This window comes from Ursus maritimus, unplaced genomic scaffold, assembly GCF_017311325.1.
Source record: "Ursus maritimus isolate PB19 unplaced genomic scaffold, ASM1731132v1 scaffold_26, whole genome shotgun sequence".
Lineage (NCBI taxonomy): Eukaryota > Metazoa > Chordata > Mammalia > Carnivora > Ursidae > Ursus > Ursus maritimus.
The window spans coordinates 4,416,318-4,434,374 of record NW_024425119.1 but is presented as its reverse complement, the minus strand read 5'-3'; the positions used below and the strand labels follow the sequence as shown (position 1 = coordinate 4,434,374).

At 50.2% G+C, this 18,057-nt stretch overlaps 1 protein-coding gene across 3 annotated transcripts in view; it reads left to right on the top strand.

The window, feature by feature from the left end:
• The first annotated feature begins 1,283 nt into the window (after positions 1 to 1,283).
• The window catches only part of TSPAN11 (tetraspanin 11), an 80,034-nt gene continuing 63,260 nt past the window's right edge, over positions 1,284 to 18,057 (top strand). Inside the window, exon 1 of one of the 3 annotated variants that reach the window (XM_040642046.1) lies at positions 1,284 to 1,452. The gene's annotated coding sequence lies outside the window, so the exon portion shown is untranslated. The remainder of the gene's footprint in view (positions 1,453 to 18,057) is intronic. The other 2 variants (XM_040642047.1, XM_040642048.1) reach the window with 2 other exon arrangements.

Genomic DNA, 18,057 nt, shown 5'->3' with positions numbered 1-18,057 from the left:
GCCCCCAAGGAGGGGCAATGTGGCTTATACTCCCCACTCCTGAAATGATTGCCTCAAAAGTCTCCCAAAGATCTCCACATTTCCAAGTCTAACCTGTCTTCTTGGGCGCCCTCCTCTTTGGTATCCCTGTAGCCCAGGCTTCTCCCGGATTTGGGAGTCCTGCACAAGTGCTGACCGTCCTAGATGGTGTCAGGTTCTTTCACTGACTCCTTTTCGAGCTTCGACCTGGGCTCTGTCCTCAGCCCAGCCCTCTCTACATTGTCCAAACTCCCTCCATCTTGTCCTCCCTCCACTTCACAGCACTCCAGGTCTTCCTCCAGACTTCCACACTCAGGGCAGCAGCACGGTCCTTCTTCAGACCCTGTCGCTACCCCTCCATCTACAACACACTCAGCAAGCTCTGTGGAGCCTCCATCCACTGCATCTTCCACATTCACCCCCATTTCAGGCTTGCCCCTCACAGGGACCATTGCAATCACTTCCTGCACCCTCCGCCTTGTCCGCTCTGCTGATCTTTGCTCTTGCTCGGGTGCCATGCCTCTGTCAGCAATCCCTGCCTCCAGTGGCTTCCCCGACCTAGCCCCCTGGTAAATGGGTAACCTTGCTTGCTGCAGTCAAGTTGCAGAAGAACGTGGTTGGATCAGTACAGGCCTTTGTTGCTTTGAGAAATATGGGGCACAGGTAGAGCAGAGCCCCTTCTCCGAGGCTTTGCACCTGTTCTCAGCCAGGGCACAGCCTGTGCTCTGCGTCTACTTGTCTTCTTCTCTCCAGTCTTGAGGCTCCCTGGGCCCAGGAAACGGAAAGCAAGCCCATGGTCCACAGGGCTCTCGCTGGGACGGGGCAGTGATGGGAGTATTCCTATGTACAGGGGGTAGGCAGAGGGAAAGGGGCGGCTCTTTGGGATCCCACGGGCTTGCCCCTAGAGTCCCTGGGAGCCCCCAGAGGCCAGTTTCTCCCGGGACGGAGCCATGCATCAACCCAAGGGAAAGTAAGACCTGAGAGAGGCCCCGGGGGCGGGGAAGGGGGAGCCGGGGAGCTGCGAACAGACTGGAGGTTTGTGAACCGCCCCTCCCCTCCCTGCAGGGATCCCCGGGCAACCACACAGTGCCCCTAACTCCGACTTCACTGGCTCTGTGAGCTCCGAATTGAAGAGAGGCCAACTTCCAAACAAAGACGCGGCCCAGCTCAGGGCTTCTGGGCGAGGCCAGCCCGGTTGGGAGGAACGGAGCCTGGGAATCGGAGGGGGGCGAGCCAGGAGGGTGGGCGCTGGGGAAGCGGGGCGGGGCGGGCCGGCAGGAAGTGCCCGGGGTGCTGGGCTGAAGCCGGGCTGTCCGCACCCTGCCCCTCTCCCGCTGGGAGGGCCCTCCCGGAGCGCCGCGGGGGTGCCCAGCGAGCGCCTCCGCGCCTCCCGAGGCTGCGACTCCCGTCGCTGCGTGCGGAGCCCCCGGCCGGGTAAGTGCGGGGGCGGCGGAACTGCGCGCGGGGCTCGGGAGGGCAAGGGCGGGGCGTGCGGGGACCGGGGACCCGGCGTGTCTGTGTGGGGGGGAGGCCGGCTGCACCCCAACCCCGCGGGGAGGTGGTGCCCCCGGCCTCCTACCCCCCGCCCCGAGCCTGGGCCCGCGGTTCTGAGCCGGACGCTGGCGGGGCCTGGGCGGGCGGGGGCAAGCCGACTCTGGATGCGGAGTGGGGGCGGGAGGCCTCGGTTGCTCACGGTGGACGCGGGCATGCACTGGGCTCTGCCGGGGTCGCAGCGTTTGCGTCCCTAACTATATGGTTGAGTGGTTGAGTCCGCCTTTCTGCACTTAGGGCCTTGGGAGAGGGCTCTGGGCTTCTGAGCGCCTCGTGCCTCCCGGCGTGCTCAGTGCCTGTCTGTCTCTCCTCAAAATGTCATTCTCTTTGTCCACCCGAATTCTGGTAGCTGGCTCTTGGACATAAGCCCGGGGTGACCGGTCCAGAGTAATCCTAGTGAGAACTGTATAGAGCTTGGCTCAGTCCCCCGTGCAAAACAGAGTTTGCTAAATGCTGGCAGCTGGCTTGGCTTCTGCATGCCCAAGTCTGCCCGTCTGTGTCCCACGGGGACACATCTGTATATTGTGGGGACATGGCTATGCAGGCCCCGTCACCTGTGTTTGCTCGTCCACTCCTGCGGGTGCCTTTGGCTGGTTTGGTATGGGAAGAAGGAAGATGTGGATGGTTCTAGGGTGTACTGTTTTCCCAGTGGTATGTGCAGTATTGGCAAGCGTGAACCAGCTGAAAAATAAAGGGAGAAGGGGTCAGTCAGGTTGGGCAGGAGAGCATCGCATCTTGGGTCTAAATTGCTACAGACCTCTCCAGCATGCGGGCACACAGTATGAGGCAGGGGTGGCAGGGAGAGAAGAGGCAACTCCTGGAAACACTCCCGAGTACACTCCAGGGTATAAGATGTAAGTGGAAGGGTGAGAGAGGGAATGAGTGTGGTATTAAGCCAGGGTGGATACTCTCTTTCATTTGGGAGCAGCGTGATGATAGCTGCCTTTGGAGTCTGGAGCGCTGGTCTGAATGAGAATTCAGTGGTTGTTACTATGTTACTAGAGATGTTCCCTGCACAGGTCTCTCTGGAGCTCAGTTGATTTGTGCAAAATGGGACTTACGACTGCTGTCCTGCCTTCCTCAGGAGGTGACCAAAGCTCAAATTGGCCGGCCAATGCCTGGCAAGTGCTGGGACAGCCTTAGGCTCTGAGGGCGAAGAGCAAATGCTGGGCTCACGGGGCCAAGCGTGAGGTTTGGGAAGACTTTGAGGGCCTGCAGCCCTTTGGTTGATCGTAATAAAGGGAGTCATTTGCATACTGCTTCACGATGTTCAGCATCAGGAGCAGGAGTGCGTGCCTATACTTAGTCACACCAGCCTAGTCACACCGGCTTTGGACTCTTGGTGTGTGAGATACGTACAGACGTGTGTGGTGCCACAGGCTTTGTGTGAAAGCCTTCTCCAGCCCAGGAGGAAAACCGGCTTGGCTGGCCTTGAAGTTGTGTAACCCTAGAGCAGCTTGATTTTTCAGGGAGCCTGCCTCCTGCTGAGCCGCCATCTTGCTTGTAGCCTCATGCCACCAACAGAAGCAGTAAGGAGCGCTTTCCACAGTTTGAAGCCAGGGAGAAAGGAGAGGAGGAAGCTTTCCCAAGCAACATCATGGGTGTGGGATGTCAACTGCATGGTGCTGTCTGTCTTCTGGGGTACAGAGCCAGGCTCAAATCGGCTGAGGAGGGCCAAGAGTGTGCCACGAGTCAGGACAGGTGGCCCTGAACACCAGGGCGGGGTTGGCGTTTTGTGGGCACTTGGATGTCCCCCGTCATAGAGCCTTATTTGCACGTAGTAGCTGTGTAGTAAACACTGCGAAAGCAAAGAGCCCTGGCCAGGGAGCCTGGACACCCAGGGTCAGGTCCTGGCTCGGCTCTCAACTTGTGTGTCCTGGGGAAAGTCACTTCACCTCTTTGGGTCTGCTTCCTCACTGGTCAAAGTCAGGGCGTCTGTCCAATCCGTTGTTCGGCTCTCAGCTTGTGTTTCACTTCCTCGGAGAGGCCTTTCCCGATCCCCTATCTATCGAAGCTTCCTCCTGGTCCACAAGCACACTGCCCTGATCTGATTCCTTCACAGCACTTACCATCGTCTGAACTTAGCCCTGCCACCTCCAGCCATCCTGGAAGATTCAGGGAAGCAGGGCCCTCCCCAGTCCTCCTACCCGCTGGCTCACCAACACCTGGAACACAGTAGGTACTCAAAAAAGGTCGTGTCAGTGAGTGAGCAGATAATTTAATAAGCAGGAAATGGCAGCATGCTTTTCAAACTGTGCTCCTAGGAGCTTTTGAGGGAGGAGCAAGCCCCATAAGCAGGGCCATGGGTCCCTCACTCCGACAGCCGGGGGTTAATCTCAGTTATGGGCTGGCGGCCAGGTAGGATTTCCTTTAAAGAAAAGGCCCTCCCACTAAGATAAAACTGGAAAACCGTTGTATCAGAAGACGACTAGGGGCTTTTTCCAGTCCAAGTCGAAATAATAGTCCTGCAGCTGGAAACAGTGCATGCTCGGCCTCAAGGAGGAACAAGGGCAGTGATTCAGACACTCAGATCCCACAGATCACTTACGCTTGGCCAGGGAAGTTGTCATAGGGTTTTTTGCAACTGGTTTAATTTCCTGAATTTTTGGACAAGGTTAATATGAAAATGACTTCACACACAGTCCAGCGACCAGCGGTCCGTGGGAACTCTGAACCATGTGTGAGACAAGCAGGAGGGAACACTGACTATCTGCAAAGCGGATAAGCCACACTGATATTTGAGAGCTGCCTGTTCAGGGTGACCGTGTCTGTCATCATCCTCCCGGTGATGTGTTCCCAGGACTGCCCAGGAGATGTCCCCTCAGCAGGCTTTATTCTTGAGTAGTTGGCAGTGGGAAGGAGCCCTCTCTAAGACAGCAATGTGATGGCGCGCCCTGACCCACATTTACAGCAGCCCAGTCAGCCCCGAGGTTGTCTCTTCCTGTAAATACGTTTGCAGGTGGCATTGTGGCTCCCGTATCCAGCACTGTGCCCAGGTTTTTGGCATGGAATCCATGTTGACCACCACTTTTGTTAAACCCCCATGGGAATTAGTATAACACAGGTATACTATAATATAGTTATATAATACATAATATTATATATGTGTCATTATGTAAGATACTTTAATGTATAGTATATAATATGTACTATATAATATATATGCTAAATATTATATGCTATTAATATATATTATATAATTACATATTATATACTGTTAGTATTGTATACTATATATACTATAACTGTTATATACTATTACTGTTATATACTATTTATAGTACTATGTATTATTATATACTATGTATTGCTATTACTATTTATTATTTATATTACTGTTACTATACTATATAGTATATATAGTAAAAGTAATATATATTACTATATTATATATATTTTATATATACAATATATATAGAATATAATAGTAATAGTAATATATAGTATCTAAGAGTATGTATATAGTATATAATAGTATGTACTGAGAGTATATAACATGTAATGGTAATATTATATATTAATAACACACCCATTAATAGAGAAGGAGGTTCAGTTGTTTCGTTTAGTTGGTTTGCAGGGGTAGCTGAGGGGAGAAAGAGGTGGAAAGGAGAGAGGGAGCACAAAACACCCCCCCCCCCCGGAATTCCTTCAGACCATTGACCTTGCTTCTTTCCGCTGTCCCTGCTCTGGCTGGCCCCCATGGGCTCCTGGGTTCACAAGATTTGTATTTACAAGGGGGTGCGCTGCAGAGTTGAGGGGAGGGCCGAGCAGTATGCACATATTCACCCAGCGCCTCCTCTGAGCATCCAGGCCTAAGAACACCTGAAGACCGGCCCCTGACCTCTAGCATCTAGTTGTGAGGAGATAGAAGTCACTCCCAGGAAGAGAGTAGAAAACAGCGGAGCACACACTGCCTGGGGTGGCCCTCACCCAAGCCACAGCTGGAGCTCAGGGAATGAAGAAAAGGAAAATCCTGCGGTGGGTCGGGAAGTGGGGAGAGGGCAGAGGTCCCAGCTCTGGGTCAGGCACTCCCACCTGGAACCCCGGCCCTGCCCCTTCCTTCCAGGTGACTCTCCGTCCTTGTGTTATGTGACCTCACTGAGCTTCCGTTCCTCTTCTGCCAACCAAAGAAGGATCTCTAACTCCCAGCTGGCCTGGGTCCTGAGGATGGCTGAGTTAAGTCCGGAGAGCCCAAATTTGTAGAGGGGCACAGAGCGCCCAGGTGTGGGCTGACCAAGGTGAGCACTCTGAACAAGGGTTCGCGGTGACAAGGGGCTTGCCAGGTGGTGACTGCTGCACCATGCGTCCCAACCCTGATCTTGAGTGCAGGTCGTCAGGGGTACACCCGGGGCCATCCAACCACCCCTTTTCTCCTCTGGGTGCCTTTCCCCCAGGCCATTCTGCTCCCCACACAACCGTGGGCAGGATGAGGCTGGATTTAAGTAGCTCCCTCCCCCCTCACTGCCCTGTGTACGCATTGGCTCTTCTTAAAGGCTTAAGGGGTTTTACTGCAAAATGCCAAGAATTCAAGAATTGAGGCTGTTACAGAGGTTCAGGAAATGTTAAAGGACATTGCTCTGACGGTCCCTGATCTGTTTTGAAGTAGTAAGTTTTGAACTAAAGTGGAGTTCCCTGACCCTCTTTGATGGCAGGCAGCGGGGGAGAACCCTGCAGTGGTTCTCACCTGTGTCCTGACTTCCAGATGCTGCTGCTGCTTCTTTTTCAAACAGGGATCTTGTGTTTTGAAACATTTTTGTCAGCCACACTTCAGTATAAATGAAAATTTGTTTCTCCATTGGAAACAATTAATCAAACACCATAAAAGTGGTAGTGATTTTCCTACCCAGTGTCTACTTCTCCGCTTTCTATCATTTACATTTTTTTTAAAGATTTTATTTATTTATTTGACAGAGAGGAAGACAGCCAGCGAGAGAGGGAACACAAGCAGGGGGAGTGGGAGAGGAAGAAGCAGGCTCCCAGCAGAGGAGCCCGATGCGGGGCTTGATCCCAGAATGCCGGGATCACGCCCTGAGCCAAAGGCAGACACTTAACGACTGAGCCACCCAGGCGCCCCTATCATTTACATTTTTTAAAAGATCAGTTTTGACCACTTAAGCAACAAATTCTAGTGTTTTGAAAGTCTCAGAAGAGAAAAGAACAAAGAACAGGATTGGGCTGGCATTGTCCAGTTTGTCTGAGGTTTGGAACAGATTGCAAAATTTTAAAAAGTTCTCCATTATCCTATTTGATCGTGTAGGTGTGGTAGTTAGCCTCTCAAGCTTTTTTTTTTTTTTTTTTTTTTGACAGGCAAAGGCCCACGTTTCCATAAGTGCTCGTGAAAAATTGTAAAGACATTTCTCTCTGACGCTCTTCTGCAGACAAGTACTAGGGTTCTGGCCCTTGGAAAACAATGTCCTATACCATGGTTCCAGAATTATATTCCTCACCACTGCATGAGGATAAAAATTTACGTTTATTGACTTTTTATCCCTGGCAACTAGCACCAAGCTGGGCAAACAGTAGGGGTTCAGTCAAAGTCCATAGAACAGATATTTCAGGAGGGAGCTTATCAGTCATCACTAAGACTGTACCTCGGGGAGAAGGACCTCAACAAGGGCTGGCTACATAATTTGTCCAGCCCAGTGCAAAATGACATTGTGGGCCCATGAGTCAAAAAGCAGGAAAAAGTGCCATTGAAAGTACTAAAATGTAAAGCTTTTTCCTGTCTTCCGTGGTCTCTTTCTTGACTTGTCATGGTGGGTTTTATTTGCTACTCAATGGCATTCTAAGTAAAGAGAAATTAAAATTTTAACTTAGTTTTAATTATTAGCATGAAGTTTACTAATTCCTCTTGATATTGTGCAATGCCAAGTTTAAATGCAAGTAGGGGCACCTTGATGGCTCAGTCGGAAGAGCATGTGACTCTTGATTTCACCGTCCTGGGATTGAGCCCCACGTTAAGTGTCGGGATTACTTAAATAAATAAAATAAAACAAAATAAATGCCAAGTATATGAGCATTTAACTCCTATGTAGAATCACCAAAATCATACAATTCATATGTCCTAGCTCATGTTTTGTTCTTCTCAACCCTGGAAATGATGCGCAAAATGACCTCGATGATTTTTCTTATAATAATATTTTTTTAATTATATTATGTTTTTTTATGTAAAGTTCGATGATTCATTAGTTGCTTATAACACCCAGTGCACCATGCAATACGTGCCCTCCTTACTACTCATCACCGGTCTATCCCATTCCCCCACCCCCCTCCCTTCTGAAGCCCTCAGTTTGATTCTCATAGTCCATAGTCTCTCATGCTTCATTCCCCCTTCTAATTACCCCCCCCTTTCTTTATCCCTTTCTTCTCCTACCGATCTTCCTAGTTCTTATGTTCCATAGATGAGAGAAACCATATAATTGTCTTTCTCTGCTTGACTTATTTCACTTAGCATTATCTCCTCCAGTGCCGTCCATGTTGCAGCAAATGTTGAGAAATCGTTCTTTCTGATAGCTGAGTAATATTCCATTGTATATATGAACCACATCTTCTTAATCCAGTCATCTGTTGAAGGGCATCTTGGCTCCTTCCACAATTTAGCTATTGTGGACAATGCTGCTATGAACATTGGGGTGCATATGGCCCTTCTCTTCACTACGTCTGTATCTTTGGGGTAAATACCCAGTAGTGCAATGGCTGGATCATAGGGTAGCCCAATTTTTAACTTTTTAAGGGACCTCCATACTGTTTTCCAGAGTGTCTACACCAGCTTGCATTCCCACCAACAATGTAGGAGGGATCTCCTTTCTCCACATCCTCTCCAGCAATTGTTGTTTCTTGCCTTGTCAATTTTTACCTCGATGATTCTATTTACCTTCTTGATACACGCATCTCTGTAAACACACTGTCACACTCCACTTTCGGCTTAAGGGGAAAGAAAGGGCTGAAAGGAAAAGCAACCATGCCCCACATGGACACGGGCATCGCTTCCCTTCCGTTCACCGTTTTCAGCGCTTGTAGATGACTAAGGCAGGAAGTGCCCCAAATAGGAAAGGACAGGATATCATGGGGGTCCTTGGTTGCTTGTGTTTCTTACAAGGCATCGCTTGTTTCTGCACTTGAACCCAGCTCTGGTTCCAGCAGAGAGCCTGACCTCCCTGGGCCCGCTTGCCCTGTCAGAAACCAGACACCTTACCTTGTACTCGCTTTGAGGCTCCTTGAGCACCTCGCCTGGAGGATTCTATGCTCATGGGGCATCGCGGATCAAATGAGATCAGCAAGGAACAGTGGACACACACTGTGCATTTCTCTCTGCTCACAGTCATGCCCACCGTCCCTTGGAGCTTCACTTACAAATCACAAGCTCAAAGATAAAATTATTAAAAATTCCAGAATGCCAAGAGCAGAGCATTAAACCAAGCGGAAGGCCCTTCTCAGTATGGGGCACTGTGGGTCTGCACAGGGGGACTACTTGTGAAGCCAGCTGGGCTTCAACACTTGACCTTCCATGTTGGTCCCATTTTTAGGTGGTTCTGGCCCACTTGGGGCAGAACACATCCTTTAAACGAGCAGGTCATTCAAGTGCACTCAGACTCCAGTTAGTCATTTAGATCTTTAGAAAACAGCAAAGGCTTCCATCTCCTTATTCAGGTCTCCAGCTTTCTGCCTTAAATCGTTTACATTTTTAAAAAGTCAGCTAGGATCATTTGCTCACAGATTCTAGTGTGTTTAGGAAGCTCAAAAGAAAGGAACAAAGGACAGGAGTAGAGAGAAGCATGGCCCATTTTGTCTGAGGGTTGGAAAGCACCGGAAAGCCAAAAGCTTCTAGGAGTTCTTACATTCGTCCAAAGGCACTGACTGGCTTGTTCTAGGCATGACCATTTTTATACGGAGACCAAGCAGATGGTTTGGGATGGGAAGGATGTGGCTTAGTTAGCAAGGGAGGAGGTGCTCTTTGGGTGACTCCACATCTTGGGGTGCTTTTTGCACACAGAGAAGCTTAGGGAAGCCAGGCCTTCCAGAAGAAATAAGTCCCTCTCTCTTTGGGGAAAGAGGTGAGGTGGGGAGACAGGAAGTTAGGACTAGAAGTGCCGGGCCAGAATGAAATACTCAGAAAGCAATTAACACTTTCTGATAGCGCTGCCGCCGGCTACGGGCTCTTCCTTGGACTAGAAACCTCAAGCTCCGAGCAAGCCAGTACTAGGAAGCCAGTACTAGTACCAGGAACTGAAAAAGGAGTTCTTTCCACCTCTTTTCTTTTTTCTTAGTTTCTTTCTTCTTCCTTTCTTTCTTTCTTTCTTTCTTTCTTTCTTTCTTTCTTCTTTTCTTTTTCCTTTCTTTCTTTCTTTCTTCCTTTCTTTCTTCCTTTCTTTCTTTCTTTCTTTCTTCTTTTCTTCTTTCTTTCTTTCTTTCTTTCTTTCTTTCTTTCTTTCTTTCTTTTTAAGTCTATCTAGTTAGAGATAGCAGAGAGACCACATTTACTTTGTACCTTTACTCCCTTTAAGTTGGCCTACCTTCTACCTGGGTTTTAATTTACTGTCTAAGTAATGCTAATTGTACATAGCTATTTTCATTATTAAATTTGACAGTTGCATGACATGCTATTCTCCAGGGGTCCGCAAACTGTTTTGTATGACCTGCAAGCTAAGATTATGTATTGAAAAGGTTGAAACAAACAGAAGAACAAAGAGGACTACGCAGCAGAGGACTATGGGGCCCGCTGAGCCTGCGAGATCTGCTAAGCGGTCTTCGAACAGAAACAGTTTGCAGAGCCCCAGGCTCCCCACCTGTGGTTACGGACAGCTCAGGGACCCCAAAGCACTGACCCTGGGCACAGGGGCTTAGCCGTGTGAGAGGAAGGCCTGGTCTTCCAACCGCGGTCTCTCTCTCGGGCGCCACCCTCTGAGACCCCACTTTCACCCCCTGGGGCTGCAGTCTGGGAATCGGGATTTTTACAAAGTCCTCAGGTGGTTCAGCTAAGTCCTCTGGTGCAGCTAAGGTCAAAAAGCACTGCCCCGAGGCAGTTGTTCCCAAAACGGGGTACTGCAGAGCAGACCTGAGCCTGCCCAGCCAGGCAGACATCCTGCCCCGAGTGCGTGGGGTGGAGAGCGCAGGAGGACAGGGGGAGGCTGGCCAAGGGGGCACAGCAAGGCCTGGAAGTCTTGCTTTGCAATCTAAGGCTGGGAATAACTGGAACTGTTCTTCTGCTCACAGCTGAGGCTCTGGGAGGTGAAGTGAGCTGCAGGAACTAGAATTCCGGATAAGAATAACACCACCAACAGCAATAATGAATCCCTCCCTTACGAAAGTTATCCTTAACCATAATGTTAGCCTTGGGCTCTATTTTTCATTCCTATATATGTTTGTCTTTTAACTTACAGAAGGTACCCTTTTGATCAGTTCAGGGGTTTAAGCCCACTTCTGAACTCTCTTGAAATAATGTAAATAAACATATATGTGCCTAGAAAGCTATCTTGCTGACCGGCACCCCATAAAGGATGGGTGAATTCTCGTATCCCAACTGCCCCCTCTAGGGATTCCCACAGGGTGCTTGGCCCAGTTGCCTGCCCTCCAACAATGTAGCATGTGGGGCATTTAGGAATGTAATAGGATTTATGTTCCAGGCACGGTGTGAGGTTTTAACATAGGATATCTCCTATAATCATCACAGACTTACAAAATCAGTGCTAATACCCCCATTTTACAGTCGTGAATGTTGAGGCACACCTAAGTTAAAGACCTTCCCCAGATTCCACAGTTAACACATGGCAGAGCTGAGATTCAAACGCAGGGAGGTCTGGACTCAAAATTCGGGAGGGTGGGGAGGTGGGGAAGCTTGCCCTTCGTCAGGCATGATGTAGCATTTCAATAAATCTCAACTGGGTGAGCTTGTGGACATCTCAATTATTCCCCGCTTCCCTAATTCTTGCCCAGGGTCTCCTGTAACTTTGGCAGGAGGTGAGCCCACACCATGCAAAGGTTGGATTGCTGGCGTGGCATCTTAGAATTCAAGGACCAGAAGCTAAAGATTCTGTTTGAGTTGTGGAGAATGCCGTTGCTACCCACAGAGCTGGCTGGGTCTTTAAATTCTTCCCTCCTCATTTTGGAAATTAGCAGCCAAAGTGGTACATAAATATTACATACCACATATTATCATCACCATCAATAATAATGAGGCATCCTTTTAGAGCTCTTCACACTTCCAAAGCACTGGAGGCTTGTTATTTCCTGATGTCCTCGTATTAATGGGCTCGGTAACAACCAGAGGCAGTGGGAGCTCAGAGATCGTGGCCGTTGGCAGCCCTGGGAGCCTGCAGACCTCCCAAAGCCCAAGCACTGGGCTGAGAACCAGAGATGAGCACTTGAGGGCCAGTTCTTCTCAGACCTACTCAGGGAGAAAGGAGAAATGACATCTACCTTCTGGGTCTCTCTGGCCAACATATGGGAGCAGACCCGCTCCTTCTCCATATTCTAGTCCTGGGACACGCAGGCGGCTCTCCAAACTTCAGGAACAATGCAGTGATGCTGACAGTGAGGAAGTAATTAGTACGTGGTTAGGGAGCGGATGTACACAATATCTAGAGTGTTCTGATGCCAAGTCCGTTTCTATAACATCCTCCTTCTATAATTCATGGAGCTAAAGTTCTTCCTTCTTTTTTGGAAAGAATTAGGGTAACAGTGTGGGGGTTTTGGTTAGTTGCCATGTGAGTGCATTATTTCCTTGCCCAGAAAGGTCAAATATCTTTAAAAAAGACAAGAATCTGTGTATTTGGCTCTCCTGCAGGGAGAAGATTCTAATACTTTCCAAGGGGGTTTCTATGTCCCTAGAAAATATGTTCTCCCAGGGCTGAGATGAAGAAACATGGTTTATTTATCAGGGAGCTTAGCAGCTTCCACACTCTCTTCAATAAATTACATCACTTTCTGGACTTAAGACCTAACAGATTTACATCCAAGTCCCAAAGTGAAAATTGGAATTTAAATTTGGATGTGCGAGTGTTCTCTCCCTCACCCTCCTGTACATAAGCACACAGTTCTGTCGGTGCGTGTGGTACGGTAGAAAGCAAGCTGAACCAGGGTCTGGATACCTGGGATCCTGGCTTCCAGTCCCATCTCTGCCTCCTCTGGCATCCCTGGGGCTCACAGGGGCCCTGATCCGGTGCCTAACGCAAGGCCTTTGTCTTGAGAGTTGATAATCCTGGTCTTGTCTATAACTACCCCAAATAGGAATCTTAACTCTTTTGTTGGGGGAAGTCATAAACCTCTTTGGGGATCTGCTAACACCTATGGAACCCCAGCACATAAATGGTAACATTTTTTCGTACAATTTCAGGAGCCTCCAACTTAGAACCCCTTAGAAGGAATGGTCTTTTAGGATTACTTGCTAAGCCATGGTGTCCTGCTCCAGAGACAAGACAGGCACTATTTCGAAAGCAACTGAGAAATTGTACAAATCCTACTCTCTGGGAAAGGAGACAAGTTTTTATGTCATTCAGGCATTTTTTTTAATTTCCTGCTGCCTGGAAAGGAATGTCTGTGCCTTTCGGATTCCCAGCCAGCAGGTTGTGAATGTACATAAGCACCAATTAGTGTGCCCCATAATGAGAGCTTGTTCGGGGCACCCCTCCTTCCACCCCAGAGCATCTCTGCCAGAGCACAGAGCCTTCTGACCATCCTCTTCCCTTGATGGAGGCTGCTCCTGCTGGCAGGGGTGGGAGAGAGCAGCCTGCATGGTCGACCAGTGCTTGACTGGCCTTCAAGGTCACTCTTTCTGGGGTCCTTGATGGCCTTCTATCCTCATAGGACAGAGAAGGACACTGGTTTATGTCCATAGGACCGACCTGCCCAAGTTCACACAGCCTGTAAGAGTGACGGTAATTTTCCCTCCATATATGGAAGAGCCCAAACCAGGCATCAGGGAAGCAGGCTCACGTTCCCAGGGTTGCTGGAGGGAAAAAAGCCCCCCTCCCGCCCACACTCAGGATCATGCATCAGCACAAGGACCGCCTCCCTGAAGCTCACAGGTGTCCTCTGTGGGCTCGAGCAGTGTCATTTCCCAGCCGGCTCTCAGACGATCAGGTCAAGCGAATACTGGCTGCAGCTGGGGACTTGGGGAGGAGGCTGCACTGGGCGGTTTGCACTCGGCTGGGGATCCCATCCTGGGAGGGCGGACAGCAGAGGGGGCCTGTACATCTGAGGACCTGGTCCCGTATGTCAAACCTGGTGGGAGTCCTTGTTGAATCTGAGAGGAGGGCCTGGAGGGGGGGCCAAATCATTAATTGGGGGCCCGGAGCGCCTCCCACATCCTCTACTGTTCAAGGAGCTATGTCTTACACCCCTCCACCCTCACACACACACACAACAGTGAAAGCATACCCTGGTCCCTAACAACTGATGCCCCATGGGTCTCCAGCTCCAGTCTGAGCCCTCAATCCAAGCTTGGGAGGTCTGTGGGGCTCCGAGCATCTCCCATTTCGGTCCGGCTCACTGGGGACTGCAGATGTTTGGAAGTTTCTCCCTCTTCTCTCAGAGTCATGGCCACCCAGCCCTCTGGCCTTCTCAAATTTCTGTCAGGCATCTGCACCTGGCTGTTGGCTGGACCATCTGCGGGTAGAAGGTGGCGTGACAGGGAGAACTTGCTGCTTCTATCCCAGCTCTGCGCCTGAGGGGCAGAGCAGAACCAGCCAGGGAGGGCAGCACTGGCTGACCTCCTGCCCTGGGCCCGTCTGTACTTGGCAGCTTTTTCAGCTCCCCATAATCACGTGGCCTCGGATGCCGAGGTTGAGGTGCGGCTTCCGAAGACCAGCCCAGGCTCAGTTTCCCTGGCTGTGGACAGGCCCTGGAGAGCTGTCATGGGCAGCGTATGCCCCCATAGGCTGGGCGCTGCCTTGTGGAGGAGGGACAGGGAGCTCTATCAGTCATCAGGCCCCTGTGTCCCTGGAGCCCTAGTGGAGGGCGGAGAGCAGGGCTCCGCTGTGCCAGAAGCCTGCTGGGCAGAGGGGGTCTCATCATCAGCTGGGAGCTGGGCACTAATCAGAGAAGCCTGACGCAGTGGCAGAGCCTGGAAGGCAGCCCGGCTCCTGAAATGGCCTGGCAAGAGCCAGACTGGGCCATGCTCCTGGGAGGCAGGCACCAGGAGCTGGGGCAGGAGGATCTCCAGACTGGAGGCTGGGGCGGGGGAGGCCAGTGGGGAGTAGCAAGGCTCCTCTAGAGCAGCGCAGGTGGTGGATGGGGTGGACCTGTATTTCAGGCAAGGCTGTGTGTTTTTGAATAAGTTTCTCCATCTGTGAAATGGGGATCCTAAGAGTGCCCACCTCTTAGTTACTGTGAGAAGTACTATAATAATTATGTCACCACTGTTATCATTATTATCATTATTATTCCCACCCTCTGTGCAAGCAACCAGTGAGCTAAAGCCTGGAGAGGACAGAAAGAGCAAACCCATGCCAACGTACAGGGCATTGTTCCCCAATGGGCTTGGGCTCACTTGCTCAGGACAGACGCCATATTGAAAAAATGAAATGGGGCTGCGGAAGACTATTTGGCAATTCCTCAATAAGTTAAACATGTGACCCAGCAAGTCCACTCCTAGGCATTACCCCAGAGGCACTGAAAACAGGCGTCCAAACAGAAACGTGTACATGAATGCTCATAGCAGCTCTATTCACTATAGCCAAAAAGTGGAAACTACCCAAATGTCAATCAGTAGATGAGTGGATAAGCAAAAGGTGGTCTATACCTACGACTGAATATTATAAAGCCATAACAAAGAATAAAGTACTAATCCATGCTCAAGCACAGATGAACCTTGAAGACATTATGCTAAGTGAGAGAAGCCAGACACAGAAAGTCGTATACCGTATGATTCCATTGATATGAAGTATTCAGAGCAAGCAAATCCATGGAGAAACTCAGTAGAGGTTTCCAGGAGCTGGGGGGAGGGGGAGTGAGGAGTGAGTGCTCAGTGGGTACAAGGTTTCCATTTGGGGTGATGAAAAGTTCAGAGCTAGATAGTAGCGATGGTTGCACAGCACTGTAAATGCCCATCAGGCCACTGAATTGTACACTTTAAAATGGTTACAATGGTAAATTTTATGTTATGTGCATTTTCTCTCAATAAAAAAAAAGGAAAACAGTAGGTGGAACTGGGGCCAGGTGGGGGTCAGCAGAAATGGAACCGTCTATAAAATGAAGGGTTTCTCATGATCTCAGAGGTCACTTTCATTTCCAAAAAGATATTGTGAGTCTACGATAATGGGATATAAATTTCTATGATGTAGACCCCAGCAGTTCTCCCCTTGCTTCTTCTGACTGGGGACAAGTATGGGGGACAATATGCCATTAAAGAATAAAAAAGCTAATGGCCGCGTCTTGGTCTCCTAGAGTGCTAGAGCTGGGTTTCTTTGTGGTTCCGGCTTTCGGATGGGGGGATGGGGGAGACAGTGATCAGGCGGGCTTGACTGGGGGGTTCCCGGGGATTAATTAGCGCACCCCTTCAGCCAGAGGAGCTATGATCTGTTTCACATGTTAGGTTCTACATACAAATTTCTTTGAAAGAATGTACCGCTAGAACACCAACTTTCTCATAAACTGAGGCACAGAGAGAGGCAGTGACTTGCCCAAAGTGCTGACAAGTAGTGAGGGAAATCCTGAATTAGACCCCCTGACACGTGGGTCTCTGCTTGCCCACCCCCTCCCCAAACCCCATCTGTAATAAATATCATCCCTGGGTGTCAGCAGACATTCCTAGCATCCCTTTGGTGATTTCCCTTTGTTTGGGAATCATGGGAAGGGAGGACCACCCTTAGTGCCCATCCCCTCCTGGGTTCTAGGAGCTCACACACTTCCCAACCAAATCCCCCTCATGCCAAGTGCCAGCCTTCCCTTGGGGGTGATGACCCAGCAGCCCCCGCCCAGACAGGGCCTCGAGCACATGTCTCCACGTGGGTGATGAAAGAGCAGCTCTTTCTGGATGGAAATCAAACATCCGTTCATTCGCGAAGATCGGGGAAATTATAATATAGATCCCTCTCCGTGTGTGGGAAAAATTATAGACTGTATTCTTCACTATAATTAAGCTGGTTTTTAGAGGGAGCAGTAAGTATATTAGGCAATGCGTTTTTCTTTTTAAAAGGTGTCTTTGAGACCTAACGTGTCAAAATTAAAACCCTGTGCTCTTTGTTCGGAGAGGCGGAGATTTTGCTCGTTGGGTTTAGGGTTTTCCTTTTCACCGTCGGCTCCTCTGCTCCCCTAGCCCGGTCCGCTAATGCAGGTAGGCAGCCTGGGCAGCCGCTTGGCCAGACTGTGGGCTGGGCTGGCCCGCCCTTGACCGTCCTAGACAGCACGGTGTCCCCTGCGGCCTCACAGAGCCCCAACAAATCAGCCGGACACAGGCCTGGTTCTCCCTTCAGATGCCCAGGCTCCACGGCGTTCCCGAACCCCAGCATCTGGCTTATAACCTGCTAAACCATTTGGGTTTATTTAATCTAACCTCGTAAGTAGTGACTCTACTTTTCTCGTTCCCTGAATCAGAGAGCTCACTGGTACTCATTGCTTTCACGATAAAGTCCAGAACTTAGAGCCTGGCACAGGGCTGCTTTGTCACCTGCTTTGCCAAATTCCTACTTGTGCCTGAACTCTCACTCGTCATTCCGCTTCACCCCTGGACGCATGCATTTCTCTCTGAACTTCACGCATTGTGTTGGGTGCTGCTGATGTGACGGTCTCCCCCGCTGTGAGCTCTCTGAGGTCAGGGCCTGCTTCACTCATTCTCTTCTCTTTAATCTCCGGCCCATTACATCACACAGCCAGGCCTCCAGTGTTTGGTGAATTAACAGATTATTAATTAGTTAATCTCAGAAGGGAAAAGAGATACATGGAGCACCAACCAGACCCCCGCAACGGTAAGGGAGGGGTAGGCCTACGGCGGGCGGGCACGGAAGAGCACAGTGAGTGGATTCATTAGAGGTGGATGGAGGAGGGCAGCAGACGGGGGACAGCTGGCTGCAGTGGTAAGAGTTGGGGCAGGAAGTGGTGACACTGAAAAAGAGAGGAGCGGGACATAATCTGGAAGATTGGTGCCCTGGATGGGTGGCTGGATGGGAGTGTCAGGGATACCAGACGGCCAGGTCGGTAGGAGAGAGACTTAGTTTCAGCCCAGCCAGCAGTCAGGGAGCTGTGGCCACGTGAGAGAACCTAGGGCCCAGCAGGTTTCTGAGAGTGGTCAGCTTGGGCCATGTAGGCGGAGCTGGGTGTGAGTGAGGTTGAAAGGAGAGCCAGGAGGCAAAGTACAAAGAATGGTCCCCACCTTGTCCCGGAGGGAGCACCAGCCTTTAACTAAAGGAGCGCGACAGAGGACCCAGCCAATGAGACTGAGGAGAGCAGAGGGTCTGAGACTCAGTGTCCTGATGTGCAGATCAGAGCAAATTGGAGACGGGGGAAGGATTGGGAGAGGGTGGGGCTGTGACACCTGCAGTGGAGAGAGAGCTT